We start from the raw sequence: 18053 nt of genomic DNA, 5'->3' as shown, positions 1-18053 counted from the left end.
GAAGCTCTAGATGCCCAATTCAACCATCCCTCATAGCTAAAGCAGTCGTACCCTTTGCACTCACCATTGAACCAGTTTGCAACCCATACCACCAAATTCCAGGTATTTTTGGGAAAACTAGAACAACCCTCCAAATTTGAAAGCATATAGTCAAGTTTAAAGATTAATTAATTGAAATTAATTAATACATTTGCCTAATTGAAGAGTAATTTGCTTGTATACTCAAAACCCCTCTTTTGCAAATTGCAATTATCCTCTCACTGTACCATAGTTTCCCAAACCTCACTTCTACAACCAATACAGGCCTAATCCCAATCCATAAACTTAGTCATGGCTTCCCAGACCTCTCTGGATGTGAGACCTATGTCAACCCCTCACCTGGACATCGACCATTTGGAACTAGTCGATAGGGATTTCCAGATAAAATATATTGCTACCCCGGCCCACCTTTTGAAGCTCCACTGCTAGAGTAAAGATAGATTCGTGAACCATACCGATGACATCCATCTATGGGAATCTAATTTACCCAAATACCTATTCCTAGAAGTTCACCCATTCCCTAATATCGTACATTTTTTTCATTCCTGCTATATCCCTAGACAAAGAGCTATTGTTTCCCCTAACTAGCAACTCTTATTCACCATCACTCTAGAGTCTATTAACCAAATGCTGCAAGTCCAACCTAGCCCTAATGAGACCCCATTATCTATTGGAGACCTATTTGACTTATATATCACACTAGACCTAGTTAAGATAAGACAAATCTTCCAAACCTTCATCATTGAAGACCGCCATACTCCCACAGATACTCCACCTTATGCTGCCACCATTTTTTTAGAGATAGGTAGACATATAATCACCATGCTCTCTTGCATCCTAGGATATACCACAAATGAACATGTAGATGAGGTTATCTTGGCCTTCCTGACCATCTTCACCCCAGGAAAGACTCTTGCCATCATGTACAATTACGGTCAATTCGTTGCAGATAGGATGCATGAAAAATTCACAAGACTACCCACTGAAAGAGTTTTCAAGTACTCTTCAGTGTTATTTCACATGTTTTTATATTACCAAGCAGATAAGTTCCCTGTAAGCATCCAGAAGTTGGATACCAAGGGAAAAGAGAGATCAGTGGTCTTCTGGACACCCTTGATCCAGAAATACTCCACAACATTTACCTACAAAGACTTCATAGATTCATTTGTCTACCCAGTCATGAACATGCTGACCAGTAACACTCAACCTAGAATCAGCCAAGAAATCAAGAGGGTGCTACAATTGGCTAAGAACAACAAGGTGGGAGACTGGTACCTATACCAGAACCACACTGAAATCAAGGTTTATGGCTACCAACTAGCCCCTTATAAGCTGCCCAAATACCTCCCTATGAGGATATTTGCACTGGAGTATTTTAGGAAAATCATCAATTCAGATGAGGTCAACTTCCTAGCAGCTAGGAAGAAGACCCAATTTAAAATAAAGAACCAATTGGGCCCCTTCATATGTAATAACAGAGAAGCTGGACCTGAGGCTGACAAGATATTGCAACAAATGAAATTCAAAAACAGCTTCATGTGGCAGTATGACCCTCATGGGGTCATAAACAAATTGAGAATCAAGGTCAAATTGGGACCTTTCATCCACCACCCAAGACCTGATATTGAACAGTTTGCCAACCAATCTGAATGGTTGGAAAATACATTGATTGACATGGATAGCACAATTGTGGATGTTTAAAACACACTAATTGATGTTGAAAAGAAAATTGACCAAAGTTCTTTCCTATAGGTTCCAGAATTAGGGGAACGAATGAGTAATCCTCATGTTTTGCAGACCCCAGCCAATGAGGGCAGGAATCCAAAAAGAAACAGATAGGAGGGTTCTAGTTTTGCCATGGAGACTACAGATGAATACTTTGAACATAGGAAAAGGCCCAAGTTGAATCCTATGTCTGAACAGGAAGAGAACATTGAATCAGTGGAAATAACTGACATTGAAACAATGGGGCAAAGAAGCAAAGACACAACTGCTTTAGGTGAAACACAGCAACCATCAACCTCCAACGCTCAAATGATTGAGAGGCAACTGAGTGTTGAGGTTTCCTCCTTTACCAAACCAGCTGAAAGTGAAAGAGACATCAAAGACAGGTACAAGGAAATAAAGATAAGGAATGAGAAGTTAAAGGTTGAGACATACACCCAATACTTCAAGCATACACTTACCAACTAGAGCAGGTTGATGTCAACTTTTGACATCAAAGCAGGAAAGATGCAGGTCTCATTTATGGAGCCTATTGTTTAGCAACCAAAGACCTCAACAGATTATAAGAAGACTGATTTTGAGATATTGGCCAGGGATGTTCATCCCATTGACCAGATAGAGTTTCATAAATAGGCTAGAGAGATGATTTACTCCACCCTAACAGTAAAGGCCATGGCTGCACACAGGCTACAGGGTTTACTTGACAACATCATAGCTCGATATAAATTGGAGAAGGCCTTCTCACAGGCCAAAGACAATAGGATCAAGTCATTGAAGGACTTGGTCCACTACAAGCAAAAAGGACAATGGTGAGGGGCAAAAAATGTCACCATAATCTCATTGGTGATGGTCAAAAGAGCATTCGTCACCAAAGGTGGCGTCACAAAAAGTATAGGTGTTGTAGTGACATACAAAGTACATCACCAATAATGATTTATAATGATGGATAATGACCATCACCATTTCATATGAGCAATGGTGATGGACCATAGCCTCCATCACCAAAACCTAAACATCACCAAAGGTGGCGTATCCAAAAGTATAGGTGTTGTAGTGACATTCAAATTTCGTCACCAATAATGATTTATAATGATGGATAGCCACCGTCACCATTGCATATGAGCAATGGTGACGAACCATAGCCCCGCTCACCAAAAACTGAACGTTACCAAAGGTGGTGTCACCAAAAGTATAGGTGTTATGGTGATATTCAAAGTCCATCATGAATATCGATTATAATGACGGATAGTGACCTTCACCATTTCATATGAAAAATAATGAGTTATTGCGATGGATATTTAATGACAGTCACTATTGGTGCATATATATTGTGATGTTCATTGACTGTCACCAAAAGATGCTTTGCTAGAAGTATAGGTGTTGTGGTGACATTCATTGTCCATCACAAATAATGACTATAATGACGGAAAACGACCGTCACCATTTCATATCAACAACAACAATTTATGGTAACAGACCTTTGAGGGTCGTCACTATTGATGCGTATATATGGTGGCGTTCATTGACCGTCACCATTTCATATTTTTGGTGAGGGTCGAAAAATGTTACCAAAGCTTATTGGTGATGGTCAAAAGAGCCTCTACCACCAAAAATTGATCGTTGCCATTCCATATGGATGTCAAGACACGATGGAATCGAACCACCAACCTCATGCTTGTAAAGCAAGTTCTCTTCCATTGAGCTAGCACCTTTTAAAGAATTATATTTTTTAAAATTATACCTTGAAACTTCATAAATTATAAATTCTACAACTTTTAATAAATTAAAGTCTCAACAATATTTTACTAAACAAGCAAAGCAACATCGAAGATGTAGATCCCTACCTAATGGTTACTGAAGCTATGAAAATTGGGTGGAGGGAAAAATAATTATGTATAAGAGAATCAATATGTTCAGTTGAATACTAAATTATAAGTGAAACTCTGAAGACATTTATAACCTATAAATGACCTATAACTATCAAATGCACCAAATATTGCAAAGGAAATGTCATAAGTGGATAACATATGGAAGAAGAGGAGGCAGTGACTTGGAACCCTTGTACATTTTGGCATGCCTTAACACTTGGCACATCTTAGACCGCATGTCTTTGACATGTCTTTGACATGTCTTTGTACTATCTGGCACATCTTAACATGCCCTAGCATTCCCTAACACACCTTGGCAGTCATGACCTCACAACTAGCATTACATTTTTCCATGACTTGGGAACCTTACATTCACTAGAACACCTTGGCACTCCCTAGTTGTCATGCCCTCAGTTATCCTCCATAATGTCCCAAGCTGATGATGAAATCGACGGAGGTAACCACAGACCAAGATTTTAGTTTGGTATCTACACCTACCAAACCAAAGAGGGTTCTCTCTATGAAATCACAGCCAAGAGATGACTGGAATGTAAAGGATTTTAGGCTAGATAGCTAGGGTCATGTGGGTTTTTGGAAAATTTAGGGACTTGGAACTCTATCCATCGATGTCTTGTCTGGTAGGAACTTTGTCAAGGAGGCAAGGACTTGGAACTCTGTCTAGGATAAAGCACCTAACATGCATGACAAAAGCTCCCTAAAATAGAGTACCTCCTACCTAGAAGAGTGTCCCCTGCTCAAAATATAGAACCCTTCTCTACTGTGCACTTTTCTTAAAGATAAATCTGTGCATAAAATAGTACTAAGAAAAACACCTAAATTAAGAAAAGTGAGCATCTAAGTCAAACTATAAAAGTATAATAAATATGGCTCTATATAAGTTTGGGAAACACTAGACAAGCATGCTTTCATACAACAACAATAAGATGCCTAAAATCAATGTGATTCTTTCATCATTGCTATACCCTCACAGCAAAATTGGAATCTATAACATGTACACCAAGGCTATATGCATTTGCTGAAGGTGTAGAATGAAAGGATCTACTAATATGAAGTAATATTGAAGGAGAAAAACCTTCAAAACAATAGATAAAGTATATTGTGAATTCAACCCATTTTCACATAGACCAAGGCTACTACTAGGTACACTTCTCCACTGAATGGAAACTGCAATATATTGTAGTTCTGCTAAAGGAAAAACACCTTTAGTGCAACATGGATAAAACTCTAACAGATATTGTCACTGTGGCCTCGGTTATCGATGATCTCATCAATATAGGTAGCAACTTCGATAACTTAAAAACCAAAAGGTGAGATGCATAGATCATTTGAAATGACAGATTTGGGCATACTTTATTATTGTTTAGGGGTGTTAGTATAGAAAATGCAAGGTAACTTCTTGTGTCTTTATGTCATAGGCCAAGGATGTGAAGAAATACATAAAATATTAAATAGCATGGTCTAAGTCGATTGCAGGTTATTTTAAAATGGGAATGGAATTCTCCTTGTGTGGATTCTAATCTAGTGGATATAACTTTAAATAAGAAACTGAAATTGAAATTGTCTCATGATTGATGAAAAGTACCAAATTTGTTCACTAGAAATAAGTAGAGAAATTCATCAGGTTTATGGAAGGGAACACCCTATTCGCAGGAAGATAACTTGATATTAGTTGGGCATATTATTTCTCGTCTTCTTATATGTGTGTGCTTTGAAAATATAATCACATCCAAAGACTCAATAACAACTCTGGTAAAGTTTATAGATGTGAAGCACTTCTAAGAAAACCCATCGCTTAATGACAGTTAAGCGAGAAATATGTTAAAGGATTTAATCTTGCACTCAGTCATAAAAAGGAAGTTGGGGTATCCAACATCTTTCCAACAAACCAACTCCAACCATAATGTGAAAGGCAGGTTAACTGCGAAACCTCTTTCCCACTTTGTACTATTGTTCCTTCTTGAATTCCAACAGGTATCTGGCTGCTTAGATCCACAAAACTCATGCCATGTAAACTTTGCATGATACAATTGTGACGTGCAAGCTTGAAACAGACTCTAGTTTCTCTCAAGTCAAAATATTATGACAATATTAACTGTAATTTGATCATACAATATTGAGGTATTGCATGGAATAAACAATATGCTATCAATGCACTAATGAAGAACTCAAAATAAAATAATTTCTTATTGCTACAATAGCGCCTCTTGGGATTCTCGGATAAAGCACCTAACCTGCATGGAAAAATCTTCCTAGAATAGAGTATGTCTTACCTAGAAGGTGTCCCCTGCTCAGAATATAGAACCCTTCTCTACTGTGCACTTTTCTTAAAGATAAATCTGTGCATAAAAGAGAACTAAGAAAAACACCTAAATTGAAAAAAGTGAGCATCTAATTCAAACTATAAAAACATACTAAATATGCTTAAAATCAATGGATTTCTTTCATTGATGCTACAACCTCATAGGAAAACTATAATCTACAACATGTATCCCAAGGTTGCATGCCTCTAATGAAGGTGCAGACCGAAAGTATCTACTAAGATGAAGTATCGTTGAAGGAGAAACACCTTCAAAAAAATAGATAGAGTCTAATGTGCATTCAACCCATCTCGACACATGCCAAGGTTGCTACTGGGTACACTTCTCCCCTAAATGGAAACTACAGTGTATTGTTGCTCTACTGAAGGAGAAACACCTTTGGAGAAACACGGATAAAACTATAACATATATTGTCACTATGGTATCGGTTGTAGAAGTTCTCATCAATATAGGTAATAACTTTGATAATTGAAAAACCAAAAGGTGAGCTACATAGATCATTTGAAATGATAGATTTGGGCATAATTTATTATTTTTAGGTGTTACTATAGAAAATGCAAGGTAGCCTATTCCATCTTTATGTCACAGACCAAGGATGTGAATAAATACAAAAAATATTAAATAGCATGGTACAAGTCAATTGCAGTTTCTTTCAAAACAAGAATGGATTTCTCCTTCTGCAAACTCTAATCTATTAGGTATAGATTTAAATAAGAAATTTATAGCTATGGGGTTGGAATTGTCTCACGATTCATGGAAAGTCACAAAGTTGTTCACTAGAAAGAAGTAGAGTGACTCGTCAGGTTTATGAATGGGAATAACTTATTCACAGGTAGATAACTTCAAATTAGCCAGGCATATTATTTCTCCTCTTCTTGTACGTGTGTGCTTTGAAAAGCTAACCACCTTCGAAGACACAAGAACAACTCTAGTAAATTTTATAGGTGTGCAACACTTCTGAAAAAACCCATCACTTAATGATAATTGAGCGAGGAATATGTTGGAGGATTCAATCTTGCATTTAGTCATAAAAAGGAAGTTGGGGTATCCAGCATCTTGCCAACAAACCAACTCCAACCATAATGTGAAATCCAAGTTAACTGTTGTTGAGCGATAAAAGGTGTCTTTTTAACTCCTATTTATCTTCACATTAATTGTCAACCCAGGGATGATTTTTTATTTCAAAAGTGTACTCAGTCTAAGGCGGCTTATACTCAAGAGTAATTTTTGGTAGTATAGTGCTTAAAATGCAAAAGTAAATGAATGTTGGAAACAAAATCTAATTGTAATGGCAAGAAACTCAAATGCTCTGCAACTAAATCATTCACTCAAACAACCATAAATCGAGGATACAGTAGCAATAACTCATTCCTCTAGAGATTGATGCAATTGAAATCAAACTGGAACAAGACAATCAATCTGAGAACGAGGAAGCAATAACCAATGTTCTGTACAGTTGACAGTGCTATTTTAAAGCAATTAAAAGGAAATAGAAATTGAACTAAAACTACTATTGAAAGTAAATTAGGAAAACTCTTTAAAAGCAAACTCTTTGCAATTAATCAACATAAATGAACAGCAAAGTAAATGGACAACAAACTATAATTAAAGGAATTAAACAATGAATCCTATTTAATAAATTTGAATAGAAAACTCTAATTAATGGAATCGAATAACCAATCCTATTGAGAAACAATATGTAATGAATATCAATCAAACAGAACAGCAAGTGGAATGAAACCATAATTGAAATAGAACAACGAAGCTCTATTAAGGCATTAACAAGATAAATTATACAGTGTTGAGATTCTTGTTAAATAATAAAAGAACAACGATGCGATTCATTAATATAACACACTGATATCAAAGCAATTAAACAACAAATCGATTAACTTGCAAATTGTAATAAAAGCAAATATGAACTATCCCACAAAAATAATGGAAAGGTAGAGATAAAAACAAAGGATCGATCCACCAGGGCCGGGCCCTCAGCCACCGGTGAAACGCTACTGAGCTACTGCAGAACTAAGAAGTTAAACGGCAACACGTTCTTGTATTAATCATGCATAACAACATTTACAAATAGTCGATCTTTGTTAATCAATGAGAGTAGATGAGGAATTGAATAATTACAACAAGAAATATCTCCATCTCTCAGCCATCCTCATCCTGAATTCATCCTTCATCCATCTTTGATCTTTGTTCTGATTTAAATACATAGAGAACAAAGAGCAGTTACAACTGTGATGATTACAATATGATCATTATTACAAAATTGGATCGTTTCTAACCAATTGATCAACAAGAAAATATATTTCCATCTATCTTTCAACAAGAGCAAGGCGAATTTGACTTTGTAGCTGAGATTTGGAAGACGGTCGCAACAACAAATCTGAGAAAATCATGCTCAAAGAACTTTGTATTTCTCTTAATATGAGCCGAATTTAGGTAAACTTGTCCTTAGTAAAGTTAATTTGGTCCGTTCTAGACAAAACCCATGTTCCGGATTTTCCAGATTCTTTTCATTTGCCCAGAATTTCAACCGCAAAACTGTCACTGCTTATTCCAACGAATTTCTGAGTTGGCACTTTTGATGATCAAATCTTCAATTTGGAAATTATCTCGGAGGCTAAAAATGATGAGTAATGTTACAACCAATTTATTAATAAACTATCATTGATAAAATTATGCATAATCATCAATTTATTAAGAATAAAGGAGAATAAATAATATTTTTCCATAAGAGCATAAATCATTATAAGATGGAATTATATGATAAATTATGATAAATGACATGATAAAGAATAGTAAAAATGGATGAAATAAGTGTTAAAAAGTGGTCGTATTCACGGCCCAACATACCCCCACACTGAATATATTGCATGTCCTCATGCAACCAAAAACTGAATATATTGCATGTTCTTATGCAACCCAAAGACAAAACCCATGTGTTAACCAAGCAATAAAAAATTTGTTCATCCCAGCTCATGAAATAGATAGAACAAATGAATTCTTCCTCAATTAATGAATATTCAATTTTAGCAATCTTGATGAAGGCGTAACGATTTTTACATTGACGTTCAAGTCATGTGCATATGAAGTTGTAGCAAAATATGATATAAGTAACAGCAACTTCATTAACCATTTTCTCAAAAACTACAAACCAGATTTTGTTGAAATGTTGTAAGTAAATTTATAATATATGAATGCTTCTATGATCCAAAAATCAGATTTTTTTGATGCACGGATCATGAGATATAAACAAAATGGCTATAGGTGATAGTGTACGATTTCCGAAATATTACGAACTAATATAACTTGAAATTGTCTGGGTTTGTATATTTTAATGATACGTCTGTGTTTTCTAGAAATCACAACAATTGAGTTTATAGTTTTAAAAGTATTATGGGAATCAATTTCTGCACTATGTAAAAATGAAATTGTATGCCTTAAATGAGAAAGAAAGTAGAAAACATCCATCATGCGTAGCAATTCCTCCCCCTCTCTGAAGAATTAGCATGCCCTCATGCAATGCTAGAAAACAAATTGAGGTGGTTGTTACCATCTGTTGAATTCTAGGCTTGGTGTAAAACATGGAATAAGAGAGGTGTTGAGAATGAATAAGAATAACAATGGATGATAAAGCATATGAAGGACATGGTCAGAAGAAAGAAATGAATGAAAGAAACACTCCCCCAAACTGAAAGATGAGATGCCGCTGAAAAAAGGGAAGTGGTTAAGATGTGGAATGAAGGATGATAAATAATGCTCAAAATTGATTTTCATGAAATTCTCCTAAATTCGTAATAAATCAGAAAATTATGCTATTTTACCTCCAATAAGTGTGGAATGACATATATGGACTGGGATTTGTTGAAGCTAATGTAGGCTGAGTTGATGCTGAAAGTGATGCAAAAGGTGGAATCCAGGCAAGCACATCATGTCTAAATAATTGTTCGTGTTCGCGAGTTGCTCGAGCCGCTTCTGTTAGTTACAATAGTGTGGTCATGATGCAAATAGAGCTTCTCCCCCATACTTGTTGTTCTCTTGTAAACAAATCACTATTTTGCATACAATATTCTTGAATCCATAATGTTAGTTTTGAATAGCAACAGATTAAGATGCATGACAAAATTTCAATCAGAAATTTTTTTGTATACATGTAATACTAATCTTTTGTCAAATCAACAAGTTATGGCAGAGTGCAGTAATCATATCGCATGTTATCCCATAATGCATACATTCCCCCCTCCAATTGGAAAAGGGATTCTCTGACCATAAAACATATGAAAGGTGTTGTGTTGACGACAAGGCAAGGGAATGAACAATACAACAGTAAATGAAGCAGAGTACACATATCAATGATAGGACGGTGAGAGTTATGGTTATAATGAGAGCAAAGTGTGTAAAGATAGTTATGAATAAAATATAAGACGCTTTGGATTGATGATAAGTTATGCGAAAAAGAAAAAGGACGGCAATATGCCAAAAAGATGCTTTGCTGATGGTATTTTAGCTGAAAAATGATGTGATTGATCAGAAAATAATTTCCCATGCATAAAGGTTCAAAATAGGGAAAAAATTAAGGAAATAACTTCTCTGATAAAAAGAAAAAATAATAAAAGGGTATTATAGTAATAATTGACGATAAGATATAACTTCAATATCATAAGTAGAGCCTCTGCTACCAGCGGGCGCCCATAGCCTCGACAGGGTTGCTTTTTAACCCGTATGAGCCAGGATCTTCAATTTATAAATGGAGAGTTCCAGTGTTGTTCTGTAGAAAAGATTAGTGTGCTGGCGTGGTAACCAGATAACTACACTGCCATTCACTGGGATGTAGCAAAAGTGATTAGGCCGGCTCGTGATGAGACCTCCTGTTCCAAAGATAATTTGGCTATCCAATGGATCATAACCCTGGTGTGGTGGCCATAATGGGAATGTCACTTTGTTACAACCTTATGAACATGGTAGGCTAGCTCATAATGAGACCCCCTATCCTCCATCTGCGAACAAAATTTTGTTGTTATTACACATTTTTATGATAAAAAGAGGGAGGCTCAATACTCCTTAAGAGTAGCGATGGTAGAAGAAGTTGAACATGTCAATAGAAAAAACATACCCATAATCTCATTTATTACAGTCAGAGAAGATTATAACCAACAAGGGTGGAACCAGCATGGTATTAAGATGATCAATCAATATTATGTTCAATAGAAAACAATGCAGTAAAGTGGTATATAAATAATTGTGTCCCTTTTGAAAAGAATCTATCATCAAGGAGTTGTCCTGTTAAAGATCATAACGTGAATGATATTAACTCGCTTCAATAGAATCCATAATTCTTGTCCTCATAAAAGTAGTGTACTTCATGCCATGAAAGGAAATCAGTAAAATGTGGTTGAGATGAACGAGGAATAATCCCACAAGAGGAAGGAAGGGTTGCTCTCGAAAATACTCCCAAAGTGTTTCTCTTTTGAAGGAACAGCAAAAACACTCAAAAAAGTGTTGTTCCTTATAGGGAACAACAAAGAAAATGCATGCCAAGAAGAAAAAATACACATGAAAAGGTATTGTTCCCTGTAGGGAATAGCAAAATGCATGTGAAAAAGTGTTGTTCCCTAAGAGGAACAACAAAAAATGCGAAAATGTTGCTCCTTCATAAAGGAACAAGACAAATGTGAAAGTGTTATTCCTTTGAAAGGGAACAACAAAAACATGAAAGTGTAGAAGTGCTGTTCCTTTAAGAAAGGAACAGCAAAAACGTGAAAGTGCAGAAGTGTTGTTCCTTTCAGAAAGGAACAACAAAAACGTGAAAGTGTAGAAGTGTTGTTCCTTTCGGAAAGGAACAACAAAAACGTGAAAGTGCAGAAGTGATGTTCCTTTCGGAAAGGAACAGCAAAAACGTGAAAGTGCAGAAGTGTTGTTCCTTAAAGAGGAACAACAAAAACGTAAAAGTGCAGAAGTGTTGTTTCTTTTAAAAAGCAACAACAAAAACGTGAAAATGTAGAATCTTGTTCCTTTCGAAAAGGAATAGCAAAAACGTGAAAGTGCAAAAGTGTTGTTCCTTTAAAAAGGAACAGCAAAAATGTGAAAGTGCAGAAGTGTGTGAAAGTGCAGAAGTGCTATTCCTTTCGGAAAGGAATAGCAAAAACATGAAAGTGCAGAAGTGTTGTTCCCTTAAAAAGGAACAGCAAAAACGTGAAAGTGCAGAATTGTTGTTCTTTTCGGAAAGGAACAACAAAAACGTGAAAGCGCAGAAGTGATGTTCCTTTAAAAAGGAACAACAAAAACATGAAAATGTAGAAGTGTTGTTCCTTTTCGAAAGGAATAGCAAAAACATGAAAATGCAGAAGTGCAAAATGTGAAAGCGCAGAAGTGTTGTTTCTTTGAAAATGAACAACAAAAACGTGAAAGTGCAGAAGTGTTGTTCCTTTCGAAAAGGAACAACAAAAACGTGAAAGTGTAGAAGTGTTTTTCCTTTCGGAAAGGAACAGAAAAAAGCGTGAAAGTGCAAAACTGTTGTTCCCTTTTAAAGGAACAACAAAAACGTGAAAGTGTTGTTCCTTCCGAAAGTAATAGCAAAAATGCACAATCATAAAATGCAAGCACGCAAAAAATGAATTGGTTGTTCACTGCATTGATGATGAGGATGGGCAACACCTGAAACACAAAAATATAAGAGAAATAAAAAAAGAAACAACATTTTATTTAAGAACAGTATGTAAATAAATAAATTAAGTTACAACAGCGATGATGGAAAAAAATGATCTCTTTGAAAAATGTTTTGGCAGCAGTGACATGAATCTTCAAATGGAAACCAATTCTTCGTTTCTTCTTGTTATGAATATGTTAGGTAATGAACTGGATGAAATGCCCTTGTTTCACTAAAATTTCTTTCAAAAATCGCTCGTCCATAAATTGACCTTCTTTGTTCTGCTAAGACCTACAAAAAACGAGTATCTACCTGCAATAAAACATTAAATCATGGAGAAAGAGAGATGTGTTGGCTCCCCTAATCTAAGAATTATGCAAAAAACTAACAAGTAGTTACTCTGTAGAACAAATCCACGGACAAAGTAAAATTAATTTATTACCTGTGGGAGAGCAGTGGCCATTCATGCTAACCAACAGTGTTTCAATCATAACTTCTTTGTTTTACGTCCGATTTGAGTGATTTCAAAGCTAAATGAGAGCTAATTCAAAGATTTATCTCCAGTAGCAATAGGTTTTAAAAATTCAATGCTATGATATGTCAAAGTTTCTTATAACAACCTGCATAATAGAGTCATTTTCGATTTTCCAGCTTAGACCAACAGTTGATATTTCAAGCATAGATTCTTCATTTGATGTCGGATTCAAATTATTAAAATTGGAAATGAAATTAGATTCATTTATATATCTCCAATAGAAACAATTTTTGAATAAAAGAAGAATTGTAGGTCAAATACTCTAAGGAATAGCCGGAAAGATAGAGTTTTAAGGGTGCTGATTTACGATAGACAGTCAGTATTTTGATCATAACTTCCCCATACGATATCGAAAATGAGTGATTCAAATTTCCTTGTAAACTATATTCATATAGGAATATATAATAGAAACAAGTTTTAAAAATTGGTCATTTAGGCATCCAAAAACCGATTGTCCCAACTTTGTTCCGGAGCTACCCACTAGACACCCTGTCAATGTTTTGGTTCTAACTTTTTCGTTTCAAATCCAAATTGAGTGATTAAAATTGGGTTGGAAAGTAGACATCAAGGGCTACTTAGGATAGAAACATGTTTTAAGAATATTCTCTTTTGGTCCCTCAAAACATGACTGTCCCGGCTGTGTTTTTAGAAATTTCGTCAAACCCACAAGCCAAAAAATATGATATTAAAGCATTTTTCCCAAATTGGTGATAAAAGTGAATATGAGTGTTTGTAAAACTATTATTTCCATTATAATTCATCTACATACACAAATGAATTAAAAAAATTTATCACCGATGTTGATTTCCACAACGTGTTGCAACAAAAAAAATATTTTTACAAAAAAAACAAAATGCATTTATTTATATCCTTATTTATTTTAATTTTTTTACATTAACCTATTTTGATTTGAAAAAAGAATATTACTACATATAAGAGTATTCTAATGAAACTATTTTCGAAATAAGGCTTTAAGTATGCACATACCCAAATTTAAAAAATGCATATTAATGAATATTAGGGTATGAGAAGCCAACTTCTCTTGAAAGGATGGTGTCAAAAATTGTTGAAGTATGGAGTGATGCTGCAAACAAGTGATGGAGTGAAACCAATCTTCAATATATTCTTTACTTTCTTGATTTCCCATAGCCATCATACCATGAAGTTCTTGAGCTTTTAAAATGGTTTGTTGATGCAAACTAAAAGAAACCTCATTTTTTTCCCATAACTTCTACAATTTTTGAATTTGAAACATTCTGAATCTCATTGTAAGTTTTCTCTAATGGCACATGTGAGATAGAATGGGTGGGAAGGGTGGGTAAATTTTTCAGTTCAACACTGTAAGCATGTTGTACTGGTTTATTATGGTGAGGGTGTGGAATTAGTTGAGCAAGAAATTGTGTACAGGATGGAGCATTTTGATGATGTAGTTGATTGGGTTGTGTGGATGGTTTTGATGGGCAAGCAAGATGTTGTGGAAGAGCTGGTGAAGGATATGGAGAATGTGTTTGTGCTACAAGATGAGAGAGAGTAGTCATGCAATCATAAGGTGAACCATGCCAAACTTGTAGACAAGATTGGTGGTGGTTATATTGCGATTGGCATGGCTGCTCTAACATGTGAGTATTCCATAATGGATTATGCAAGTAAGAGAATGAAGAGGAAGTGTTTTGAACCATACTTGTTGACCTTATTGCAGCTTCCCCATCTCTTTGATATGCCACTTCCAAATTAGATAAGGAAGAACAACCATCTATGGGATGCTCCTTTCGGTAATAAGGGAAAAACACTTCTTAAATTTCTTGAATTTTTAAGCACTATACTGCAAAACATTACTCTCGAGTAAATAGCCGCCTCAGACTGAGTACACTCTTGAAATAAAAAGTTGTCCCTGGGTTGACAATTAATGTGAAGATAAATAGGAGTTAAAAAGACACCTTTTATCGCTCAACATTTTGGCGCCGTTGCCGGGGACGATTTTTTATTTCAAGAGTGTACTCAGTCTGAGGCGGTTATTTACTCAAGAGTAATGTTTTGCAGTATAGTGCTTAAAATGCAAAGGTAAATGAATGTTGGAAACAAAATCTAATTGTAATGGCAAGAAACTCAAATGCCCTGCAACTAAATCATTCACTCAAACAACCATCAATCGAGGATATAGTAGCAATAACTCATTCCTCTAGAGATCGGTGCAATTGAAATCAAACTAGAACAAGACAATCAATCTGAGAACGAGGAAGCAATAACCAATGTTCTCTACAGTTGATAGTGCTGTTTAAAGCAATTAAAAGGAAATAGAAATTGAACTAAAGCTGCTATTGAAAGTAAACTAGGAAAGCTCTTTAGAAGCAAGCTCTTTGCAATTAATTAACAGAAATGAACAACAAAGTAAATGGACAGCAAACTGTAATTAAAGGAATTAAACAGCAAATCTTATTTAATAAATCTGAACAACAAACTCTAATTAATGGAATCGAATAACCAATCCTATTGAGCAACAATCTGTAATGAATATCAATCAAATGGAATAGCAAGTGGAATGAAACCATAATTGAAATAGAATAGCGAAGCTCTATTAAGGCATTAAGAAGATAAATTACACAGTGTTGAGATTCTTATTAAATAATAAAAGAACAACAATGCAATTCGTTAATATAACACACTGCTATCAAAGCAATTAAACAGCAAACCGATCAACTTGCAAACTGTAATAAAAGAAAATATGAACTATCCCACAAAAATAATGGAAAGGTAGAGATACAAACAACGGATCAATCCACCAGGGTCGGGCCCTCAGCCACCGGTGAAACGCCGCTGAGCTACTACAGTAAAGAAGTTAAATGGCAACACGTTCTTGTATTAGTCATGCATAACAGCGTTTACAAATAGTCGATCTCTGTTAATCAATGAGATTCGATGAGGAATTGCCTAATTACAACAAGAAATCTCTCCATCTCTCAGCCATCCTCATCCTGAGTTCATCCTTCACCCATCTTTGATCTTTGTTCTAATTTAAATACACAAAGAGCAGAGAGCAGTTACAACTATGATGATTACAATATGATCATTATTACAAAATTGGATTGTTTCTAACCAATTAATCAACAAGAAAATATATTTCCATCCATCTTTCAACAAGAGCAAGGCGAATTTGACTTTGCAGCTGAGATTTGGAGGACAGCCGCAACAACAAATCTGAGAAAATTGTGCTCAAATAACCCTACGTTTGTCTCAATAAAAGCTGAATTTGGGCAAACCATTCTTCAATAAAGTTAATCTGGTCCGTTCTGGACAAAACCCATGTTCCGGATTTTCCAGATTCTTCTTCATTTGCCCAGAATCTCAACCGCAAAACTATCACTTCTTATTCCAGCGAATTTCTGAGTTGTCACTTTTGATGATCAAATCTTCAATCTGGAAATTATCTTGGAGGCTAAAAATGATGAGTAATATTACAACCAATTTATTAATAAACTATCATTGATAAAATTATGCATAATCATCAATTTATTAAGAATAAAAGATAATAAATAATATTTTTCCATAAGAGCATAAATCATTATAAAATGGAATTATAGGATAAATTATGATAAATGACATGATAAAGAAGAGTAAAAAAGGATGAAATAAGTGTTAAAAAGTGGCCGTATTCATGGACCAACAACTATGAAATCTCTTTCCCACTTTGCAATATTGTTGCCTCTTGAATTCCAATAGGTATCTTGCTACTTAGATCCACAAAACTTGTCCCAGGGAAACTTTGCATGATACAATTGTGATGTAAAAGCTTGACACACACTCTAGTTTCCCTCTAAAAGAGGATAAGTAAAAATATTATGACAGGCTTAACTGTAATTTGATCATACATTGTTAAGGTATTGTATGGAATAAACAATATACTGTCAATGCACTAATGAAGAACTCAAAATAAACAAATTTCTTGTTGCTACAATAGCACCACTCTTGGGATTCTCCAAGGAGCCACTAATTTATACACATTTGGAATCTTTACTTGGTCTGCAGAAAGATTAAGTAATGGTAGTGATCACTCTTTGCCCTCCCATGGAAGGTATATACAAAGTCAGTAATAAATTGATTTAAAAGTGAGGTATATGCCTGAAAAATAGGAGTCTGACTCTTCAACTCTAATTTAGTGGCAAGGAAATATTCAACTGTAAATGCTTGATCTTCTACAGTGTAAATTTCTAGATAAATGGTTAGCATAAATCTGTCCATTGTCTACATATCCCAAAAAACCATGTAAGTATGGACTCTGGTTGTGTGTAAGAGAGGGGAGATCACATAAATAATCCATTATCAAAAGAAAAAGTTAAAGCACAACATTCTATGGATATTTTTTAAAATTTTATTACATACCTTATAAAGTTTGAAAGGACATAACTGAAGCTTCCCTCTCCTTCCACACTTCATTAAATATGCCCCTTTTCCAATGCATATGTGGCCTGCAGAATCACAATCAGAAAATACAATATGAAAAGTAAGTTTAATGAATTAAAATAGCTTTTTTATACCTCAAGCAAATGGACTATGAGAAATTGGATTCATTCTCTACAAAAGATGATATAGCAAGATCTAATTACATTTTTAACTGAAACAAAGGTAAATTGGATTCATGCTTTGAAATAGACGATATAATGAGATCTAATGACATTTTCAACTCAAACAAAGGTAAGTTGAGTAAGCTCAAGCTCCAAAATGATGGCATCCAACTTCTGAGTGGCGGTTACTATATATATATAACTAGAGGCTATAACATAAAGATATTTGTTATATGTGAAGATAAAAAAATGAAAGGAATGTGAAATTTTGACCATCAACTATAAGTTCTTTTCAAGGAATAGATCAAACCATAACATTGTTATCAAGATAAT

Source organism: Pinus tabuliformis, chromosome 1_1, assembly GCF_031772625.1.
Source record: "Pinus tabuliformis cultivar Carrire ecotype Pingquan chromosome 1_1, CPIR1, whole genome shotgun sequence".
NCBI classification, from domain to species: Eukaryota; Viridiplantae; Streptophyta; class Pinopsida; order Pinales; family Pinaceae; genus Pinus; species Pinus tabuliformis.
Note: the sequence above shows the minus strand (reverse complement) of the source record.